Here is an 8,361-nt window from a genome sequence, read left to right on the forward strand (position 1 = left end):
CATGTATGTTAGGGATAATTAGTTGGAAATAATTATCCCATGTTGGGTAGTGGACCCCTGTATCTGCTAGTTTCAGTATTAACGAGTATGTTGAGTAAAGTCTTGTATCTGTACTGTAATGCCACGTACCACCAGTAGGTGTGAGAAGTACAGGAATCTACAATGAGTGCCATGTACTATGTATTGTGAGTAGGGCCAAGGAACTGGTCCTGCTATGTATGTAATGTAACACCAGTAAGGTTGTGTGCAGTAAGAGTGTAAGATCTGAGTAATTACTGTTGAGTAAAGAAATAAGAAAATAAGTAACTAAGAAAATAAGTAAAGAAGAAAGTACTGAGTCAGCAATAAGCCCAGGAGTTGAGCCTGGTAGTTATCTGATTAATATTATATCTTTTTCTATTGATTTCATATTAATAAATTTCTTCTTAGAGTACTTTAGGCATATTCATTTCTCTCACAGTATTTTACCTTTATTTCCGTCCAAGTGACTTGATACCAGAATTACAATACCCATGTGCCTAGACCCTCGACCATGCTACCAAAAAGAATGTCCATGCTACCAAAAGAATGACCATGCTACCAAAAGAATGTCCATGCTACCAAAAGACCTGAGTAAGAGTAAGAACTAAAGATAAGAGAAGTAAGTAAGATAAGGGTGGTGTAGGTGTTGGAAAACACGCGCCCTTACAACATGCCACCCAACATCACGGCTCTCCTCTGCAATTTCCTTGACAACAGACAATGCAAACTCACCATCGACAACTACACAGGTCAAAACTTCACCCTCTACAGTGGAGTACCCCCAAGGCAGCAACATATCACCAACACCATACACCATATGTACAGTGGACATGCCCAAACCAAGAAACTCAGAGTACATTGCATACGCAGACGACGTAACTCAAATTATACAATACCCAGGGAAATCCAAACAAATGATGGCAATCAGAACTAGCCGAGAAATAGAAACCATAAACAACTATGAAAGGAAATGGAAAATTAAAACTAACACACAAAAACTGAAGATAATTCATATAGCTAAAACCAGACCTTACCCAATCATGGTCAACAATCAAAACATTCCATACGCAGAAAATTGGAAATTCCTCGGCCTCAAAATCACAAGGAACGACATACTACCACATATCACAGAAAGAATTGCAAAAGCCAAGGTCCAACTAACTAAACTCAGAAGATTCGGCAAATTATACACCAATATACAACTTCACCTTTACAAAGCACTAGTCAGACCACACCTGGAATATTCCCCAATTCCACTCAACACTACAACAAAATCAAATAAACTCAAAATACAAGCAGTTCAAAACATAGCCCTCAGAAGAGCAGCAAAACTCAGACCACCATATTCAAAAAATTCCAGAGAGCTACACACAGAACATAACCTGACCACAATCAACATTAGAACACATAATCAAGCATTAGTAATATGGGAAAAACTACAAGAACTAGAAGACCCCATATTCCAACAATTAACGCAAGAAGACATTACCAGAACACACAACTGGTGGCCAAAGAGCATAACATATGACACCACAGAACCAGAACCAATATACACGAAATAAAAACGAAGAAGACTTAAAGGACACGGAGGGCCCCCCTCCCCAAACACCACAACCTACCTTAGCTTAGATTAGCTTGGCTTCCCTTCCCTTGCTGTAGTGGACATGAACTGCTGGCATGGCAGACTTAACCTCGTTCCCGCAAGGTGGACAGCCCACCTGCTATCAATCTCCCTCTTTATTTCCCACTTCCTAACCTTTACCTTCCTCCTACACCGTCTTCCACCTTCCTGAGCCAATAGGCTCTCTTCTCTCCATCCCATCGGATCGCATTTTAATGCAAGACACCGCATTTTTAGCAACGGCAACAATAACCAGATAGGCACAGCATTAGAACGTATAATCAACACTGGCAAACTACTTCACCTGGGCCCGCACTTCACCACCTGGATGGGACCAAACGGCATTTCAACACCCGACAAAATCTTCTGCAACAACAAGGCATTCATTAACTACCACATAGAGCAAGGCCCCATCACCCCAAGCGAACACATTCTGATAATATTCACAATTTCCACCAGCCCAATTCAAACAAAAATACCACCAAGGCTCCAGATGAGCAAAACAGACTGGATGAAATATAAGGATTTATTGGAAAACTCCCCATAAATAAATCTAAAGATGCAACACTCGAGGAAATTGACGAACAGGTAGACAAGCTACACAACACAATAAAACAAGTAATCACCCAGACAACCCCAACAACGACATACAGAACACTCCCGAGTAACAAACCCAACGAAGAATTAAAGAGACTACAAGTACAATATAATAACATTAGGTCATTTATAGAACAAACAGGCCCACTAGAGATCTACTCCGTAATATAAGAGAAATCCAACAAGGCTTACAAGAAGAGTACAGGCAAATTAATAACGAAAAATGGAACAATCTAATAAAAAACATAGACACCACAAAGGACTAAAAAAACTTCTGGTAAAACATCAACAAACTATTTGACACAAAAAAACAGACAATAAACTACATTAAAGACCAAAACGGATAAAAACTCTATACAGACCATGAAAAAGAAGAGGCCTTCAGAAGAGAATGGAAGAAGATCTTCAGAATATCAGAAGAAGAAAACGAAAGTTAATTAAAGACTGGCTAAGAGAACAAAGCAATAGACTGACTCCCTACCACACAGGAAACCCAGAAAGACTAAGACCCCAATAAATTCGTAAATCACGACGAACTATTACACTGCCTAAGCAAATTTAAAGAAAAATCCCCTGGAATGAGCGGCATAACCCGAAACATGTTATTAAATCTGCCCAGCAGACCAATGGAAGCTCTGATAAATATTTACAACTCAACCTTATCCGCTGGTTACTTTCCCGATGCCCTCAAGCGGGCAAAAATGATCTTCATTCCCAAAGCAGGCAAGGATCCAAAACAGATAATAAACTATAGACCTATATCCTCACTGGAAATAACCTGGGAACTCTTGGAACGCATACTAAATAACAGACTGGATAAGTTCCTGGTTAACCACAACAAACTCAACCCAAGACAACACGGCTTTAGAAGAGATAGAGGAACCCAAACGGCAGTAGCAATAATAACAGAAATCATAGCCAAAGAAAAACAGCAAGGAAACCAAGTAAACATAGTCTTAAGAGATGTAGCAAAGGCATTTGATAAAGTGTCGCATAACGGACTAGCATATAAAATACTAAAACTAGACCTACCTGCAGAAATAGACAGAATCCTATGTGACTACATCCAAAACAGGACAGCACAGCTACAAATTGGCAACCATTTAGGTCCACCCTTCGACCTAGAAAGCGGAGTGCCCTATGGAGGCGTACTATCCCCAACACTATTCTCCATATATACGAGCAACTTACCTGAACCAACGCAACATAGCGAACACATTATCTTTGCCGATGACATCACACAAGTCATATCATATCCCGGAAAATCAGAAGCAATGATGGCACGCCATACGGCCTTAGCAATAAAAAACATAAATGACTACGAAAAGAAATGGAAAATACAGACAAACATCAACAAATTTAAAATCATACCAATTGCCAAGAAAAAGGTCGAACCAGTAATAGTAGATGGAGAAATTTACCCATACACCAACGAAGGCAGCATCCTGGGACTGAAACTCACAACAAATGGTTACCAGAGCTTCATCAACGAAAAAGTCCACAAACTACGTAGCAAACTCTCAAAAATAAGAAGATTTAAGAACTTGAACACATCAAACAAAAGGAAATTATACACGGCACTAATAAAATCAGTAATATGCTGCCCGCCATTACCAACCAACTCATTTAGTACAAGGAGAATCAAGAAACTTCAAACGGTACAAAATAAAAGCCTAAGATTCATATACAGTATAACATCAGTTACGAAGAAAGAGTAACAAACGAAGAACTCCATAGAAAAGCCAACATCAACGCAGTAAACGTAGACATCTACATCCAAGCCAAAAGAACATGGGAAAAAGTACGAGAGTTAGACTCAGAGACTGTGGTAAACTGGCTCCACAACTAACCAGTAAGAAGAGCAAGAGAAGAACACGCTTGGTTCAGATTAAGCAGAATCAGAGTCAACAATCCACCACCAATACCAAAATACATCTAAAAATTATCAAATTCAATACAAAAACAAAAAGAACTGTATAGCCATTAAATACTGTACCTTCAAGTCAAACTTCAATCTTTCAATTAAACCAAAAAGATAGGACCACCTCCTTGTGAACAAAAGTAGCAAGTTGGATCCTACACCTCTTCTTAGAAATTAAACTTCCCTACTATAAACAAAACGCTTCAATTCTCTAAAACAGAAAAATGTTTCATTAAAAAGATGAGAGTAACCAAAGGACACTATCCTTGGCCTCTCCAACCCTTGTCTTCTTGCCCCTTCCTTTCACTCTTATTAAAACAAAAAATACGTTGCTCAGCCCACAAGAACCTGGCTAGATGTTGTCACCCCTTGAAACAATGGCTACTGCAAAAATAAACATATTTTTAACTAAATGAAAAAGGCTTGAGAGCTAGAATCTAATGACGCAAGATGTAAGTTCAAATATAATTATAATAACCTCAGCAAATCTGGTTGAGCCCGGATACTGTCAATCTCTTACTTTCCTTCAAATTTTCTCCCTCTTTTTCCTTGATCCTAAACCAATCCCCCCAAATTGCCACCAAAGTACTTCCAATCCTAATCCCGGCCCTCCCACCCGGCATTACAAGCAATAGCCTTCTACCTTATCTACAGACGCCAAGTCAAGTCAAGTCGGAGGTCATTCTACTCTACTCTCCTGAACCAGCAAGACCTCTCAACAAGCGCCTCACCAACCAGCTCCCTCAGCAAGCTCCTCACTCAACAGGACCTCTGAGCAAGCTTCTCACCACACAGCAACTCCCTAGCATTGTGAGTTTCTATTCTACCTCCATCCTGAGTGTGAGATATCTTACATGTACGTATGTATGTGAGCCCATACAAAGAGATAATAGACAAGCAAAGAGAATTTGACAACTGGCCACATACAGTACGCTACGCAGTATTGTACTCGGGTACTTTTTTGTAGTAAAAATCAATTACTATTGACCTCAGAATATATCCTAATATCAACTGGCTATGGCTTCAAAATGGCTTCGAAATTCCCATGATATCGCTTAGATTTAAAAAAAGAAATTCTGGGGGGCTTAGAGACCCCCCAAATAAAAAAACAGCTGGCTGGGCTCGTTTTGCTCACCATGTTCCCCTACCCACAACTTCTAGGACCCCATTTTGATATTCCTGGTTCTGCCCCTGCTTACAGTAACTTATACGCATTCATTCGTAATCTTAAATATAAAGGCACAACATGAGATTTCTTAACATTCTGAAACGGACGATAAGAGAAAACGGACGTCTGAGTAGTGGGACCCAAGAAATAAGGTATAGCTGCACGTTTTATGGGCTATTGAGCGCAATATTAATCGTCTGATTGAACGTTAACTAGCATGTATGACTGTGGTCAATACAAAATCTCGAATCTGGGGCTATATCTCTGAGGATTTATCTTTTAAGTTTTCCTACTATTCTTATTATAGCATTATCAGAGAAACTAATTTGTTCATAATTATGTTCTTCCATTATCAATGTTCTTATAACTTAAAACGGGCCACTCAATTTGACAGCTGTGCCTGGTACGGTTTCTTCAACATAATCTCCTATTTTCAGTATATAATTTGTTTTATTCATATTTGTTTTCTGTGTTTCTCTTTATAGATTCCTTGGTTATCTTATTTACGGAGTTACTCTGACCATCTATTTCTTCTTCCTCCTCTTCGGGCAATACTAACTTACATATTTGTCTTATCGGATGATAACCAAATTGTACAAAGAAGGAAGAGATACCTAATGATGTATGACCTGACTCATTTAAAATCTTTACTGCTTCAGGTAAATGACTTGGCCAATGATTCTGGTGATCCCTACTTAACATTGACATTACCGACTTAAAAGTTTTAGGAGCTCTTTCTAGCACGGAATTTCCTCTCGGGTGATATGGAAGACATATTGCTTGGTTAATTCCCGCTTTCCTGCAAAATTCTCTAAATTCTACATTTGAAAATTCACTTCCATTAAACATAACTACTGCCATTGTTTTTATCAAAAACACAAACATCTCTTGTAAATTCTATTAAAACATTTGTTTTACTTTTGTTTCTTAGAATATATGCTCTGCAGAATCTGGAATGACCGTCAAACAATATCTGTATCCTCCTTGACTATTGTGTAAATCAATTAAATATATTGCTAAATGCTGTCCTTTTTTTTTCTTCTACAGGTGGTAATTCATTCCACTTCCTAGCTAATGCTCCTTGACTTTTAGATTGTTGACATATATGACATGATTTCACATAATTTACAATATCTTTCCTCGTTCTCGGACAATAAAATACTGTTGAGCTCTTCTGACTGACTTATGCTCACCTAAATGTGTTTCATCATGTGAAATATTACAGGCTACTGCTCTTAAAATCGCTGGTATGATCAGACATTTAAATTCTTCTCTTCTCATATACAATATTTCTTCTCTCATTTCAAAACAAGCTGATGATTAATTACAAGGATTCTTATTTGGAGGTTTCTTTCCTTCAAAATATTGAACTGCATTAGACCATATCTTCTCTGTTCACTCTTTATCACATCTTTAGTTAAACTTAAGACTTGTATTCTATTTACTTGCGTTATCTAATTTACTTTACCTCTGGGTCTACTTAAAGCATCTGGGGCCACATAGTTGAATCTTTCTTATAAACAATTTCAAATATATATTCTCTCATTTCTAACAAATATCTACTCATCCTGGGGCTATTTACTCTTTTATTAAAGGTTAGCATCAAGAGTTGATGATCTATTATTATCTTAAATGTTTTTGACAATAAATAATGATGAAAGAACCTACATAGTTTAGCGATGGGAGGCGTGGGTGGTCCTGAGGGTCAGGACCACCACTTTTCATCAGAAAATTCCAATACTTTTCTTTAATACAGTATTGTACTAAGGCGTTTTTGTATAGTAAAATGTAATTTCCCCTATTATCAAGAGCACATGGCTTCAAAATGGTCTCAAAATGCCCACGATATTGGTCATATTTCAAAAACATTCTGGGAAGGCTTAACGCCCCCCTTCCGCCCAAAAGCTGGGTGGACTCACTGTGCTTGCAATGTTACCCCACCCACTACGTCTTCAACCCCCCCCCCCCACTCCCTCGTTTAATATTCCTGGATCCGCCTCTGGATGGCCATGAATATTTTCTTTTTGTTTTGTTAAATTACCTGCAATAATAACCTATTGCTTTCATTCATTGATCTTCAACTTGTAATAACACAGTGCCTATGACTAATTAATTTTTGTATCAGTTCTTCAAAAGTTGTTTGACAATTTTTATCCCAATTAAAAGTGATATTTTTATTCATTAGGTTTGTTAAGGGCATTGCTATCTTTGCAAATTGATGAATAAATTTCCGATAGAAACTACACATCCCGATAAATCTCTTAACTTGTTTCTGCTTAATCGGATGTTTCATGTTTTTGATACTTTCAGTATTCTCGGAACTTGTTCTAATTCCCTGTTTTGATACAACATCAACTAAAAATTTTTTCTTTCCTTGTACAAAATCACATTTAGCTAGGGTTAGCTTCTTACCTACGTCTTTCATTTGTGCAAATACAAGATTTGATCTTTCTCATAACTTATCAAAATTATATGCAAAAATTATCACACCATTTTAACTCTTGTTTTAGGAGACGACTAAGATCGCCATGCACAACACATGTAAATATTACAGGGCCTGCTGACAACCCGAATAGTAATCTTTTATACCTATACAAATTTAATCTATCTGAAAAAGTTGTAATATCTCTTGATTTTTCCTGTATAACTACTTGATAATATACATCTTTTAAATCAAGTGTGCAATAATACTCTTTCCCTGCTACATCCTCAACTAAGTCATCCAGTCTAAGTATATGGTTGAATATCAAACTCAATGTATTGATTTCCTGCTTGGTAGTCAATACACGTACGTTTCTTACCTGAAGGCTTACTTAATAAAACTGTTGGTGATAGATATATAGCACTAGATTTTTCAATAAATCTCTTAACAATCAAGTCCTCAATCATATCTTTTATGATCGTCTTTGCTTGTGCAGTATGTCTATATAAAGGTATTCCTACAGGTATATAATTATCTTTCTTATGAATATGACTTTCTTTCACGTTAATTCTTCCTATATCATTTTTATTTTAAATGAAAAATTATTTATG

The sequence above is a fragment of the Homarus americanus genome, unplaced genomic scaffold (genome assembly GCF_018991925.1).
Source record: "Homarus americanus isolate GMGI-L3 unplaced genomic scaffold, GMGI_Hamer_2.0 scaffold24260, whole genome shotgun sequence".
NCBI classification, from domain to species: Eukaryota; Metazoa; Arthropoda; class Malacostraca; order Decapoda; family Nephropidae; genus Homarus; species Homarus americanus.